This window comes from Marmota monax, unplaced genomic scaffold (assembly GCF_021218885.2).
Source record: "Marmota monax isolate L192 unplaced genomic scaffold, Marmota_monax_Labrador192_F-V1.1 WCK01_AAM20220418_F8-fsc00018, whole genome shotgun sequence".
In the NCBI taxonomy this organism is placed as follows: Eukaryota; Metazoa; Chordata; class Mammalia; order Rodentia; family Sciuridae; genus Marmota; species Marmota monax.
The window spans coordinates 15,428,598-15,445,243 of record NW_026692201.1 but is presented as its reverse complement, the minus strand read 5'-3'; positions in this window follow the sequence as shown (position 1 = coordinate 15,445,243).

The window sequence follows — 16,646 nt, the reverse complement described above, 5'->3', positions numbered from 1 at the left end:
GACTCTTGAGCAGAATGCCATGCTCCTCCCTAATTTTAGGTGTTGTTTATTAGAACAGGGGTTGGACTTGTAACAACAATGACAGAACAGCCAAGAGAATCCTAACAAAGGTGTCAGAGAGCCAAAATATTGGTGAGATGTTATTTAATCCATTTGGAAATGGCTGTGTCTAAACTTTTCTAAATTTATTTTATGAAAAACAACACCTAAAATTTATTTTTATGAAAAAATAAACCCTTGATATTCAAGCCTGTCACTTGCAGCCCAAAGTACATTAACCAAATTCCTCACCTTTTCTTTCCCCAATTACTCCTTTCTTTGTACACAGATTTTTCTAGTTTCCATTAGTCAACTTAATGATGGTAGAAAGACTGTCTTCACTGGAAGCACAATTGAGATTACTTCAGTTAATCTCCTAAGTTTATGCAGGTATCTCTGAGTATGCTAACTTTATCCCCATAAGTATGCGTGTATCGCTTTTGTATGGTAATTTCATTTTCTTTGGGTATACACTCAGGAGTGGTATAGTTGGATTGTATTATCCTATTTATTTTATGGTTTGGTTCTGGAAGAACCTCCATACTGTTTTTCACAGTGACTGTACTAATTTGTATTTCCACCAACAGTGTATAAGTTTCCTTTTTCTTGCCAGCATTTATTGTTGTTGTTGTTATTATTATTATAGTCATTCTGACTGGGACGAGATGAAATCTCAGTAAAGTTTTGATTTGTGTTTCCTTGTTGGCTAAAGAAGTTGAGCATTTTTTCATATTGCCTGTTAGTACTTCTTTTGAGAAGTGTCTATTCAGATTATTTGTTCATTTATTGATTGTATTACTTATTTCTTTGTTATTATTTTTTGAGTTCTTTTTGTATTCTGAATATGGGGTATATCCACAGGACACTAATTAAAAAAAAAGGTAAACTGTAAATAGATTGAAGAGGGATGTGTGAAGTGCGGGGTGTGGGGGATGTGCTGGGGACTGAATTGGAGTGGGTTGTCTTCTATGCTTTTATGATTATGTCAGGATATATCCTGGTATTGTATATAACTAACGAGAATAAATAAAAAATATATAGAATTTTTAAAAGCTGTGAGCTAAGTAAACTTCTTTTCTTTGTAAAAAAAAGTTTCAGGTCTTATATTAAGGTCTGTGATCTATTTCGAATTGATTTTTATATATAGTGAGAAATAGCAATCTAGTTTCAATCTTCTACATGTTTTCCCAGCACCCACCATCTGTTGAAGAGACCTTCTTGTCTTTAACATGTTTTTGTACTTTTGTGAATGACTGTAGATCACTGTGGATTTATGGGTTTAATTTTGGATCCTCAATTCTGTTCTTCTGGTCCATGTGTCTGTTTTTATGCCAGTACCTTGCTGTTTCTGTAACTATGGCTCTATAGTATATTTTTAAAATCAGGTATTATGATATAACCAGCATTGCTGTATTTACTCAGGCTTGCTTTGGCTATTCTGGGTCTTTTGTGATTCCATATGAATTTTAGGATTGTTTTTTCTAGTTCTGTGAAGAAAGTCATTTGTATATTTATTTATTTATTTTTTAGATATCTATGATGGTAGAGTGTATTTTGACATATTATACATACAGAGTATAACTTATTCTAATTAGGATTCCATTCTTGTGTTTGCATATGATGTGGAGTTTCATTGGTGGTATAGTCATATATGAACATAGGAAAGTTATGTCTGATTCATTCTACTGTCCTTCCTATTCCCATCCCACCTTCCTTCCATTCATTTGCCTTTGTCTAATCTACTGAGCTTCTATTCTTTCCCCACTCTACTTGCTGTGTGTTAGCATTCACATATCAGAGAGCACATCTGACCTTTAGTTTTTGGGGATTGGCTTATTTCACTTAACATGATAATCTCCATTTCCTGGAGCCATTATTATTTTGGTGGGTATGCATTGCATCTGTAGATTTCTTTTGGTAGTATGGCAATTTTAACAATATTAATTATCCCAATCCATGAACCTGGGAGGTCTCTTCTCCATCTTCTTTTCATCTTCAATTTCCTCAGTGTTTTATAATTTCTTACATAGATCTTTTACCTCCTTGGCTAGGTTTATTCTTATCTATTTTATTAAATTTTTGAGGCTATCTAGGAAGGGATTGTTTTCCTTATTTCATTCTTGTTGAGTTCATTACTGGAGTACAGAAAAGATGCACAATTTTATGTTGATTTTGTATTCTGCTATTTTACTGAATTTATTTATCAATCTAAGAGTTCTTTGGTGGAGTATTTAGGGACTTCTAAGTATAAAGCCATATCTTCTGCAAATAGAGATAATTTTAAAAAATATTTGTTTAGTTGTAGATGAACACACAGCATCTTTATTTATTTTTATGGGATGCTGAGGATCGAACCCAGTGCTTCACACATGTGAAGCAAGTGCTTTACCACTGAGCTACAGCCCCAAATAGAGATAATTTGATGTCCTAATTTCTATTTGTATCCTTTTGATTTCTTTCTCTTGCCTGATTACTCAGGCAAGCGCTATGCTAATTGAGAGTGATGAGAATGGACACCCTTTTCTCATTCATGTTTTACAGAAAATGCCCTCAGTTTTTCCCCATTCAGTATGATGTTGGCAATGGTTTTGTCATATACAGCCTTTATATGTTGAGGTATGATCTTTCTATCCCTAGTTTCTTCAAGGATTTTATCATGAAGGAATGTTAAACTTTGTCAAAGTTTTTGTTTGTTTGTTTTTTGCATTCATTGAGGTGCTCATGTGATTTTTACCCTTGATTCCATTATAATCTGTAATATGCTTATTGATTTGCATATGTTCAAACATCCTTACATCTCTAGAATAAAACCAACTTGATGTTTAAATATGTTATTAAATTAAATTTGTAGGTATTTTTGCATCTATGTTCATCAAGGATATTGGCAGATAGTTTTTGTTGTTGTTGTTGTTGTGCCCTTATCTGGTTTTAGTAGTAAGCTAACACTGGTTATGTACAATGAATGTGGAAGGATTTGTCCCCTTCCTGTTTTATGGGACAGTTTGAGGAGCATTGGTTTTAGTTCTTCTTTAAAAGTTTGTTAAAATTCAGCAGTGAATCTGTTCCTAGGCTTTTCTGTGTTGGAAGATATCTATTACTGCTTCAATCTCATTGCTTGTTATATCTGTTTAGTTTTAAAATATCCATTTGTTTCAATTTCTGATTATCATTTGTTTCTAGAAATTTGTCCATTTCATCCAAATTTTCTATTTTTTGGAATATAGTTTTTCAAAATAGTTTCCAATGTTCATCTGGATTTTAGGGTATATGTCATAATATTCCCCTCCCCTTTTTAAAAATCTTTCTTTTTTTTTAAATTGGGTCTTCTTTCTTTTAGTTAATTTAATTAATGATTTGTCAATCTTGTTTATCTTTTTGAAGAAACATTTTTTTGTTTGTTTCTTTGTGTTGTAGTCTGTATTTCATTTAGTTCAGCTCTGATCCTTTTTATTTCTTTTCTCCTACTCACTTTAGGTTTCCTTTGTTCTTGTTTCTCTAAGACCTTGAGATGTGCCACTACTTTATTAATTCAATGAACTATTTTCATCTTTCAAAACTGAAACTCAGTATCCATTAAACAATAATTATCCATCAACACCTATCCCAGGCCCTGGCAACCAACATTTTACTTTCTCTCTCTATAAATTTGATTATTCTATGTTCATAATGTAAGTGGAATAATCCAGTGTTCATCCTTTTGTGAGTGGCATAATTCACTTTGAGCATGTGTGAGAATTTTCTTCATCTTTAAGGATGAATAACATTCCATTATATTTGTATATGCCATGTTTTGTTTATCCATTTATCCATTAATGGACACTTGGGTCACTTCCCCAGCTATTGTCAATAATGCTGTTATAAACAAGGACCTACAAAAATCTTTTTGAGTTCCTTATTTTAATTATTTTGAATACATACTCAGAAATCTAATTGCTGTGCAATATGCTAATCTTATTATTAATTTTCTGGAGGCCCACCCTACTGTATTATGTAGCAGATGCAATATTTTACATTCCTCCCAGCAGTACACAAGAGTCCCATTTTCTCCTCATCCTTGTCAACATTTGTTATTGCATGTTTTTATTTATTTATTTAACAATAGGTATCTTCATGGATATAAAATAATGTTTTATTGTAGTTTTGATTTACAATTCTAATAATTATTGAGATTGAATTTTTTGTGTGTGTTTTCTTTTTTTGGTGCTGGTGATCTAACTTAGGACCTTGTGCATGTTAACCAAGTGCTCTACTACTGAGCTATATGCCCAGCGCCTGGCAATAGTTTCATATACTTATTGGTCTTGTATTCTCTTATTTGGTGAAATATATATTCAAGTGTTATGCACATTTTAAAATTGGTTTTTGATGTTTTTATTGATTACGAGTCTTAGAAATTCTCTATATACTCTAGATACTAATCCCTTATCAGATATGTGATTTATGAATATTTTTCCCATTCTGTAGGTTACCTTTTTCCCCTATTGAGAGCTTTCTTTGATACATAATTTTTTTCATTTTGATGAAGTACAATTTGTATTCTTTTTATTATGTATGACTTTGATGTTCAAGAACAACAAGAAATCATTGTGAAATCCATTTCAAGCTTTTCTTCTGTCCCCCCCCCCCCCCGTTTTGTAGTTTTTTATATATGGCATTAGAATACAATATTTTTGTAGAAGTGCTGTATACAGCATTCTTTTGCATGTGGACATTCAGTTTCACTAGCAATATCTGTTGAAAAGACAGCTAATTTTTGTTTTCATGCTTTCAGAGCATATTCCTGAGAACAGAGCAAACTAGTGACAGTGGAGCAGGCATTGCAGTTAGCTACCTGTATTTGAATTCTACTTGTTGACATTGGCACTGAGTAATTCAGTTAGCTGCCTGAATCTTGGTTTGCTCATATTTATCATGTATTCATTCATATGAACCATACACTATGCTGATCACAGGGATCCAACAGTTCAAAAGATAGACTCCCAGGCTCACAAGGCTTATGTTATTGTGATATATCAAACGAGAGTGGAGGGTATTACAATGCCCACTTCTTAGATTTGCTAAGAGGATGAAATGAGTGTGTGGGGGGAAGCACATGACAAATAATTGTAAATTGTATCCTAAAAATATTAATTCTCTTCACTTTGTCTCAAGAACTTATACTTATGATGTTGAGGGTATATAGTTGAGAGTCTGGATAGACCAAAGCAACATATACAAAAGAGAAGAGTGGGGAAAAGGGTGAAATACACATAGAAAGAAATTCAGATGTCTGCACAGGATGCTCCTAAGTATTTAGTACTTAGCAGAGAATTGATCAGTAAGTCCATGTGAGGAAACCCCAGAAGCCAGAGATAAAACACCCCAAAAGGTTAGAAGATGTAATGCCTGGAACTCTCACAGGGCAGGGAACAGTCCCTATTTCTACCAACCAGACTAGAAAATCTCATAATTCAAAAATCATGGGAAGACTATTCAGAGGATCTTGCATTAGAGATGGGGAAGAGTTGCCCCTAGACTACTTGTTGCTCTGGTTCCATGTAACAAACATTAAAAATTAGATCCAAAAGAATCAAACTGCTTTAAGGAATTTAACATCACCCCAGAATAAAGTTCAAGAATATTGTTATTGACAAAATTATATCCAGCACCCAATAGGGGGAAATTTATAATGTCTAGTATTCAATCCAAAATTACCAGGTTAACAATAAATAAAGCCCATGACAAAAGGGAAAAAGAGTCAATTGAAACTGACTTGGAATTGACAAAGCTATTAGAAATAACAGACAAAGACATGAAAATAGATATTAAATTGTATTTCAGGTGTTCAAAAATTGGGTAGAGAAAGGGAATATTAAAAACAAACAACAAATAAACACAACAATAATGATAAGAAAAAAAACCAAACTTTCAGATAAAAAATATACCATATCTGGGATAGAAATTCTCCTGATGAGAGTGAGGATAGATTAGACATTGCAGAAGAGAATATTGATTAAAATCGAAGACACGTAGTAGAAACTATTGAAAATAAAACACTTAAAAAAGAGTTATTTTTGAAAATGAAAAGAGTATGTGATCTGTGTGATACCTTCAGGAGACTTAATATCTGTGTAACTTAAAGTACCTCAAGAAGGGGAAGAATCAAAGAAATATTGAAAAGATAATGGTGAGGTATTTTTCCAAATTTGATTAAAACTATTCAAGAATTTCAATGCAATTCAAGCAAGAAACATGAAGAAATGCACATTAATACATATCATAATCAAATTATTCAAAACCAGCAATAAAGGAAAATTATATTAAACACAGCAATAGCAAAAGGGGGGATAATATTTTTTAGAGGAAAAAAGGTTAAGGATGATAGTAGATTCCTTTTTGGAAACAATGCACATGAGAAGACAATGGAGCTGTCTTTACAGTATTGAAAAACAACAACAACAAAAAAATCAACCTTGAATTCTATATCCAGCAAAAATAACCTTTAAAGATAAAAATATTTTAGACATATGAAATTGAAGAGTTTATCACCTACAGAACTGTGCATTAAGAAATTTAAAGAAATTCCTTAAGAAAGAAAGTGAGACCACATAGAAATAAAAATTATTAGAAGTGGCTATTTTATGAATAATCTTTTGTATTATTTAAATCTCTTTTAAAGATAACTGATCTGACAATTGACTTATATACACTATAATAAAGAGCTCTAAAAACTCAACAATGTGACTATAAAAAGGAGTACACAATTTCCAACACACAAAAATGATTGTTAAGAAATACAAATGCTTATTATCCTGATTTGATTATTATACACTGTATACATTACCATAATGTACCCCATAAAGATGCACAAATATTGCTCAACAAAAAATTATTTTAAAAACCTCAACAACAAAAAAATAATTCAATAAAAATGTGCACGAGTCATGTAAAAACCTCACTGAAGAGGATATAGGCAAATAGGCACACAAAAAAAGTTTAACATCGTTAATCATTACGTTAAAACCACAATGAACATGTTTGAATGGCTAAAGAGAAAAAAGAAAAAAAAATCAAAGTTCCAAATTCTGGCAAGAATACAAAGAAATGAGATCGCTCATACAGTGGTCCTCTGGAAAACAGTGTAGCAGTTTCTTAAACACTACACAGTCACCTACAATACAATGCATCAATCTTACTCCTGGGTTCTCCAGACAAGTGACAATGTACTTCACTACCAAAACAGTTTTGTTTATAACAGCTCCAGACTGGAAAAAAACAAATAAACCTCTCAATAAATTATTATTTAAACAAAGTTGGTGCATCTATACCATGGAATACTAACCAGCAATTAAAGGAAAGTACTAGTGATAACAATTTAGATGGCTCAACAGAACTTTGCTGAATGAAAAAAGTGTCTCAAAATGTCATATTTTATGTTTCTGTTTAGGTAAAATTCCCAAAATGACAAAATCATGAAATGGAGAATAGATTAATTGTCTTTAGAGATTAGGAATGGAAAAGAAAAAGGGATATGGTGGCATATATGACTAAAAAAGATAGGCACACATAAAAAACATATTTGCAATGGTGAGGTAGTTCTGTATGTTGACTGTGGCTATATTAATATTCATTTTTGATAATGGGGCAGACAACTATGTACTGATGTCAAGTGACAGGGCTTGATATTTTGTTATCTTTCATAAGATATAACCCCTGGGGTCTGTTTGGGGGAAATGTATACGAGTACTATCTGTACTATTTTTGCAACTTACAACAAATCTAAAATGATTTCAAAATTTAAAGTTCAAAGCATTATTAAAAGAATGAGAATACAAGCCACAGACTGAAAGAAAATCTTTACAAAGTATATCTTTGAGAAGGGACTCACATACAGAACATATAAAGAGTTCTCAAAGTTCAAAAAATATAAAAAAGGACCTAGTTTAAAAATAGTCAAGATTCAAATATTTCACTAATGAAGATGTATTGATAGCACTAAAGCATACACCAAAAAGAGGCCCAACCTTATTGGTCAGGGGAAAAGGCAAATTAGAATTACAATGAAATACCACTACTCACCTTTTATTAAAATCTGGATGTAGCATAAATGGTATTGGTGGTAACATAAAATGGTGTGGCCACTTTGGAGAACTGTTTGGCATTTTCTTAACAGTTACACACATACTTACCACATGATCCAATCAATTCGTTCATAGGTAAAATGAAACCCAAGAGAAATGAAAGCCATTCAAAAGTTTGTGCATGGGTGTTTGTAGCAGTTTTGTGTTAGTCACAAACTGAATACCACCCAAGTGTCCACAAGACTTTAATGGATAAACAAATGTTGTAATATCCATTCAAAGGAAATCTACTCTACAATAACACAGAATGTATGAAAGAACTGTGGATATACACAATATGGATGAATCTCAAAATAATTTTATTGCAAGAAAGAAACCAGACAAAGAAAACATTTGTAGTATTCAACTATATAAAAAATCTAAAAAAAAAAATGCAAACCAATCAATAGTGACAGAAAGTAGATCAGTAATTGTCTAGAATTGGAAAGGAAAGCAAAGAGGGAAGAAACAAAGGAACATGAGAAAAATTTTGGAACTTTTAATTATTTGGGTTATTATGATGGTTTCACAGATTTATAGATGTATCAAAACAAATCATGTAGTTCATTTGTTTCTTATTTCAATTATTCTTAAATTTTTTTTTAAAAAGGTTAAAATCAAGGTGGTGTCTATTTTCCTTTCTGTTGGAACTGCTTCTACTAAGAGAATATGGCAGATGTGGATTTACATGAGCTGTGAGCTTACGCACGGAAATTGCAGACAACTTTTCCAGGTTCATTTTTCTTTGAGTCCACCTTGTGGAGAGTCCCAGGGGACCCCATGTCTACTGTGCTGTTAAGACCACATAAAAAGGCCCTGAAACCATGTGCAGTTAAAGAGATGCCCAGATAGCTGCCATTGGCAGTCTGAGCTCTGGCCATCATCTGACTGCAGCTTCATGAGAGATCCCACACCAGCACCATACAGTTGAATCCTGGGAGATAATATGAGTATTGCTGTTTTACACCATTAAGTTTTGATTTGATTTGCTATATAGCAACAGATGACTAGTGTATCAAAGTATTTTCCATGTTAGTAGTATAACTTTTGGTCATTTCAGAAAAGACAATATGTTAATTAATGACTAAATGTGATTGTTCTTTATATATTGCTACAGATTTCCATGTAAACAAATCTGCAAGTCAGAAAAAAGTTGTTTTCTATTATTTATGTTCTAGTTTTAAGTTTAGAAAAAAATATAGCAACTCTATCTGTGGATTAATAGAATTTCTGGATCCAACCCAAACCCTTCAAATTTAGCTAGTCAGGACTGAGATTGTGGCTCACTGGTAGAGAACTTGCCTAGCATGTGTGAGACACTCGGTTCGATTCTCAGCACTGCATATAAATAAATAAAATAAAGTCCATTGACAACTAAGAAAATATTTTTAAAAATTTAGTTAGTCAATTAATTAACCAATCAATCAACAAACTATCAAATGTTGGACTTTGGGGAAGATAGATACAAAGGACATCTGGCCTCATGTATCCTCCAATGGTTTTCACTGGATTGGTGAAACAAGGCATTTTTTGCAACAGGATGCTGTGGAATGTCTTCATGGAAAAGGAAAAATTTGGGCTATAAATGATAAATTATGCACATCAGTTATTTAAATGATTTTGAATTACTTCATTGTGTATCAAAAGAAAAAAATTTGTGCATGATTATTCTATTAACATTGAACCTCAGAAAATACAACCTAAAAACTCTTACTTGCTAATCAAGCAATTTCCCTCCCATAGTTTATCCACTTCTTTCAATTTAGGATTATTCTTGAGTGTATATTTTTCAAACACTTTGTCAGCTTTAATTTGAAATAATCTTAGCAATGGGACCATTGTAATCCAGCTAATGTGAGGATGAGCAGGGGTGCTGCTTAATGTAATCATGTTGTGAGGTGATGGATTTGATATAAACAGTGACTAAAAGCATTAACCTGTATTGGGTCTTCAACATGATTTACAATGTTTCCTATTCAAAATGTATAGAGGAGGAATGTGTCTGATTTGTACTCAGTTCATCCATTGCCATTGCAGGAAGCAAAGGCCTGAAGTGGGTCTCAAAACTTATGGGTGGCTCCATAAAGAAATTTGTGTCTTCTGATACCTCTAAAACCTGTTATCTGCACTTAAATGATTTTTTCTTTTTTCTTTTTCTTTGCATCCAGTGTTAAACCCAGAGGCACTCAATCACTGAGCCACACCCCCAGCCCTTTATTTTTTATTTTGAGATAGGGCCTAACGAGGTTGCTTAGGGCTTAGGGCTTGGTTAAGTTGCTGAGGTTGGCTTTGAACTTGTGATCCTCTTCAGCATCCCCAGCTGCTGGGATTACAAGTGTATGTCATGGTGCCTGGACAGTTAAATGCATTTTTAATGTCTGTGTCTAGTAACTGGGTGCAGTGGAAGTAGAAGTTTATAAACTAAGATTTCATGTTGTAAGATACACACTTGTTAAGCTTATGGGACAGAAGAGTTAAAATAATGAATTAATTTAAAAGAAGATAAAAATGAACACAGGACACCTGTAATCCCAGCTCAGGAGGCAGAGACAGTAAGATCCAAGTTCAAAGCCAGTCTCAGCAATGGCGAGTTGCTTAGCAACTCAATGAGACCCTGTCTCTAAGTAAAATACAAAATAGGGCTGGAGATTGGGCTCCGCGGTTGAGTGCTCCCAAGTTTAATTCCTGGCAACCCCCCCCCAAAAAAAAAGTTTGTGTCTAGTAAACTGAGTATTCTAGAGAAGTCTTCTTGGAGTGGCCTGCAGGGAGCAATTGTTATCACCTCTCTCCAGTATTACAATCAGTGACATCACATTGGAAGCTTCAAACCTGCCATAATGGTAGTATTGCACTATGGAAAGACGAATGCTACAAGGCAAGCCTCTCTACTATCCTTGCTCCTCCCATCTCAGAACAGATTGTTAAACATTTACCAGCAGAACACATGATATACCTCCAACTCATGTGATATAAATCAATTTCAGTAGCTACTTGAATCAAATGTATGAAATATGATATGTCAAGAGCTATGTAATGTTTTGAACAACTAATAATAAAAAGAAAAAAGAAAAAAAATGGGCCTGGTTTGAAAGGTGATGAACTGTGTTTGTAGATGAGGCTAGGGCCAAATAGGTTGGGATGAGAGTACATAGCTGGGTGCAAGTAGTCAGTTTTCAAGATGGTATTTATCACACAGATTTTTTTTTTCCTTTTCTTTTCCAGCCACTATCAATCCTCATGGGACAAAATTGTGGCTTCCTGACTGCTTCAACATAGCAAAGGAAATAATGTTCAGTTAGGTAGTGAGAGTTCTCAGCACAACAGTGGCAAACTGGAGTGTTTTACACCAAAGTGTCGCACAGAAGACAGGTTTGGCCCCCCAAATACCAAAGTGAGGACAATGCTTGTCCTGGAGATTCTAACACCAGGAAAAGTTTCACGTAGTTTGGTGAGAAGATAGAATCAGTCAATGTTGACAATAGCTAAACTGTAGAACCGACCTAGATGTCCTTCAGTAGATGAATGGATAAAAAAATGTGGCATATATACACAATGGAAAATTGAAAGCTTTGGGAGAACTGCAGCTATGTGAAGCTTTCTATAGACGGGTGATGGGGATCTTGGATTTTAGAACAGAGAGATCCACTTCTCATAATCACCATGTTTGAATTTTTAAAATGTAAAACCTAGTGATACTCACTGTATTGCCATCCAACTCCCTTGTATTTGATTCCCCATTAACTATTTTATCAACTCCCAGGTCCTTCTTGAATAAATATATCTGTTGCACTATTGATATTTATTCATCTCTAGGTGTATCAGAAGATTAAAAATTTTGAGCATGAAAGTATATACTGTATGTTTCAATGAGTGGACAAAAGTAAGTGTGCAGTTTGCAATCCTTTAGATACAGTTTGATGGACCCAGTAGACAACATTAGTCCTTTTTATCTGTGGCATGTTTCCCAAGCGGAGCTTCTCTGGCCGATTACCTCCTGATGTATGCTACTTCCTTATACCTCTGCACTATTTCCTCTTCTCATTGGCATTTACAGCTCCCAGGTTTGTATCACTTATGGATTTTATTCATGTGTCATTTACCATTTTTTTCCAAATAATTAAGCCCAAAATTACATTAGAGTTTGCTCAAGCTGCTTGCCACTTGGATAAATTACACATCATGGCTTCTCCAGTCAATCACTATCTAGCACTTTCGACATTCTACAAGTCCCTTAACTTTAGTCATTGTCTTCTCTGGCAGCCCTCAGAGGGACCAGTCTTACTAGAGAATTGCAATGAGAAAAACAAAAGTAGATCTTTTCTGTTTTTTTTTTTTTTAACATTTTAATTTGAATGTTCTTCTACTATCTTTTTTTGGGGGAAAAACAATGTTATTAACCTCTTATTATATAATGATTGGTCAGCTCTACCATTTTGAAACCAGTAGATGGAAAATATTTTCTCTAATTTGAGTTTTAAGATACAAATCATGCATCACTTAACAACATAGTATGAGAAATGTGTTGTTAGATGATTTCATCACTGTGTAAACACCATAGCATGAAAACACAAGCCTAGATGGTATAGGTGAATTACTTGAGTAGAACCATTGTAGTTACTGGCCTTGGAAATGATCAAACTTCAGGGACGCAGGCTGTCTTCTGCCTGCAGCATCCCGGGCAGCCCCAGATGGCCCTGGGGAGAGTCCGGGGAGTGTTCCAGACTCAAACTGCCACTGGGCACAGGGAGCAAGAGCCTGCGAGAGTGTGCCTCCTGTTCAGGTTTGGATTTGGGCTCTCGCAGTGGCGTCCTGCTTCCCGGGCGGGGGGCAGGGAAGAGCCGGCTGCCACCACTTGGAAAGTCCTTGCTGCGCCATGACCGGCTCGCACACGTGGCAGCCGCCGCGCCGATTCACGCACCCTCCGGTAACAAAAAGTATTCAGTAATAGCCTTTTGCTGCAACTTTTTTCCTGATAATCCTTCTTCTTCTGAACTTTCTTTTTCTTTCTGACTAGAGTTCTTGGGCTTTTATCAACACATGCCCTAACTATTCTTGGTTCCACTGGGATGCCTCCTTTTTTCAACAATTTACTTAACACCCCTCCCATATTTTCGTCACAAAGACAATACAACATTTCAAGACAAAACAAGACACAAACATAGTGTATCAATCTTCTCCATTTTCTCGAAATGGCCATTTCCTCTCACCCTATCTAGGGACGAGCAGATTTGCTCCCGTCCTATCTATGGACAGGCAGCTTTTTCTTGTCAACTTACTTGTCTCAGGGCTCCCTGTACAGGCCACCATCTGCTGCAGTCCAGCTGCAGCAAAATAACCGGGGGGTGGTGACGAGCAACTTGTGTACATTGATACAGCTGGAGTGGGAGCCGTTTATTGTAGGACAGGAGGGGTATATATACATTCCACACAGATTATCTTAATTAACATAAACTAGATACAGCAGTCAACCAATAAGGAATCTCCATACTTAATGGCTTGCTGGTATTACTTCACAAACCACTCCCTCTGCCAAAATGCCAGGCGCCATCTTGACTTGTTTACAGACCCTAACAATATTTGTCAAATTTTATATTAAATAATAAATATAAAATTAATATTAATTACAAAATAATATTTTGTAACAAAATTTCCAGAGAAATATATCCAATGATATTTATAATAATAATGTTATTATATTTCAGACTGATGATATAAAAGTTATATAAAAGTATATCCTCTACAATTTTGTATAACATACAACAATATTTCAGACTGACACTTCATTCAAGTTGGCAATACATTTTTGTCATTTCAAAACAATACAGATAATTGATAAATTTTATCCCATTTTACTTAATACATCTTTAACCATTTCTTTCTAACCCCAAATATTCAATGTGCTCAATATTAAGGAAAGATGTGCAAAATGAGCTGTGGCTTAAATACCCAGTTGATGGTGGCACTCCAGAGTAGCCAAATTTAGAAACCATTATTTCATAAATGCATTTTTAAATTTCTGGTACCGGGGATTGAAATCAGGGACACTTAACTACTAAATCACATCCCCAGCCATTTTTTTATTTTTATTTTGGGACAGGGTCTCGATTAGTTGCTTAGGGTCTTGCTAGTTTTCTGAGGCTGGTTTTGAACTTACAAACTTACAATCCACCTCGGCCATGAGTCACTGGGATGACAGGCTGTGTGTGCTACCACACCCAGCCCAGTTCTCACTCTTGAACGCCTCAGTCATGTTTTATTACCATACTGCACCAGGTAGCTTCCGCTCCTCAGCCCCAGCTTTTCCCTATCATATGACCTTGTCTTTTAAAAAATTTTCTGTTTCTCTTACTAGAAAATAAGCTCCCTGAAACAGGAAAATTGTCTTTATTCATTATTTTATTCCTAGTGGTTAACTAATGGTTGATACTTGGTAGGAATTCAGTAAATATTTTTGAAAAAAAAATGAGTGAGTAAATGAACAAAAAGGATGAAGAAATTCCATTAATAATTCCACTGTAGTGACCTAATGCCCCATTTTTGATATTTAGATTATTTAAGTCTCATATTACTATAAATATCACTTGTATATATTTCTTTGGAAATTTTGTGCATATTTATTTTCTTAAATTCCTAGAAGAAAACTTGTTTGGCCTAAAGATAAGTGAAATTTTAAGATTTTAATATATATTATAAGAAAGTCTGGCAATTCACACTCTCATCAATGATATTTCAGACTGACACTTCATTCAAGTTGGCAATACATTTTTGTTGTTTCAAAACAATGTAGTTAACTGATAAATTTTATCCCATTTTAAATGAAATATTTTTGATTTTTAAATATATGTATTGCTACATATGCATACAATTATTTTCATTTTTCCTTTTCCTTTGGTGAATTGTCTGTTCATATACTTTGCCAATTTAATTTTGAAAACTGATTTATAAGTATTTTATATGCTAAGGGTCTATTTAATTTCCTGTTATTCACTTTGCAAATATTTCCTCCTCATCACAGTTTCTCTGTCATCTTTGTGTATGGTATTAAAAATTTATACTATGTTAACTTTAAAATATATACAAAAGTAGAGATAAAATGTATTAATTCCATTTATTCATCATCCAGCTTCAACAATTATCAACTCTTGTCTAATCTTGTTTTATTTCCCTCCACTCGATTTTTCTTTTTTTTCTTCCCAACTTCTGATTAAGTTGAAGAAAATCCCATGCATTGTAGCATTTAATCTGTAAATACTTAAATACATATATCTAAATGACAAAGAGCTTCTTTCTCAACATAGACTCAAAACTCAAGTTATAGATAATGGCATGAAAGAGAAAAATTTAATTTTTAAAAACTATAATCTTTTCACTTGTGGTTTCTGCTTTTGTTGTTATCCTTAGAAAAATTTTCCTTACTTTATGACTATGAAAATTCATTTATTTTGTTCTAATTACCCTATTAATATATAGCTTTTGTACGAAGTTTTGAAAATACAGATGAATAAAAAGATTTGAACCTCATATATATCATTACTACATTGAATACGAAAATGGACTATATTCTGGAAATATTTTACAATTTATATTTTCAAAAATAGAATGACACCATACTTTGTAACATGATTCTTATTGTAAACATCGTTCTACGTCAAAACATATGGATGGCATTATTATTTCCTAAAGCACATAGTATTCTATTGTAAAATTATACCGTAGTTTACATTGCTCAATGCCTTAATGTTACTTGGGTAAGAGGCAATTTTTTTATACCTTTATTTATTTATTTTTATGTGGTGCTTAGGTTCAAACCCAGGGCCTCATACCTGCTAGTTGAGCGCTCTACCGCTGAGTCACAATCCCAGCAAGAGGAATTTTTTGACAATGTAAATAACTGATTAAATGCATACTTGTGGTGAGCCGCTTCTGCCGTTTCTGCAGATTATGGTCGCCATTACAAGATGGTGCTGGCTCCGCTGTGGTCTGTGACAAACAATTTCTTATCTGGGAAAGTTGGCACATGATTTTTCACCACCCTGTGAGAAAGTTCCACGCGGCAGCTTTGCATTGGGGCTTGGGATGCTTTATTAAGGCTGGGAGGGGCACCCGAGAGGAAGAAGAAGAAATATCAAGGGCCTGAATAAACTGCTGAAAGAAGATTCCTGAGTTGCGTCTTCCTTGCGGGCAAGGGGTCGCGACACATACTGAATCCATTTAATATTCTAAACATGATAATTGATGATATTAAAGATACAAAGATAAGGAAAACAAGCACATTAGCTTCCTGTGTAGCACACTGTAGTTATGAACATTTTTGCTCAAATATTTTTGCACCACTTTCTACTGCTTCCTTTGAAGAAATTCCTAAAAGTGAAAAATACTTTTAAGAGAATGGGTTTTATAAATACTGTCCAATTCTCCTGAATAATTATCTTGACATTTACATTTCTAAACATACTATGTTAACATTAATACTGCTCTTTTCAATCTTTGGTAATGTGAGAGATGAAA